This window comes from Penaeus monodon, chromosome 22 (assembly GCF_015228065.2).
Source record: "Penaeus monodon isolate SGIC_2016 chromosome 22, NSTDA_Pmon_1, whole genome shotgun sequence".
NCBI classification, from domain to species: Eukaryota; Metazoa; Arthropoda; class Malacostraca; order Decapoda; family Penaeidae; genus Penaeus; species Penaeus monodon.
The window spans coordinates 7,336,406-7,336,801 of record NC_051407.1 but is presented as its reverse complement, the minus strand read 5'-3'; positions in this window follow the sequence as shown (position 1 = coordinate 7,336,801).

Here is a 396-nt window from a genome sequence, read left to right as displayed (position 1 = left end):
GTGAAACACCAGTATTTTTCCTTTAAATATATTTAATAAATAATATTATCAAGCTTCCTCACATTAATGTTATGTGGAGATATTGCTTGAGATTTCTTGCAATCATATCAGACATATTATCAAAATAACCATGGTGTTTCAACATGAAATAAGCATTTGAATTTTCTTTACAGTTATATTACAACATCCAGTGAGGCAAAGAGATCGCAATCCTGCAAGATATAGGCCAAGAAAGACCTAAGATTTCCATATGTTAAACTCTTGGATTAGCATACCCCAAAAGAGCCAGTTCTGTGTTTCATTTCCCTTTGTACTGCGAATAACATATTTTCTTTCGGGATAACGCTGGCGATCCTGTTAACTCTACATATTCTAAGTTTACAGGATTTTAGGACG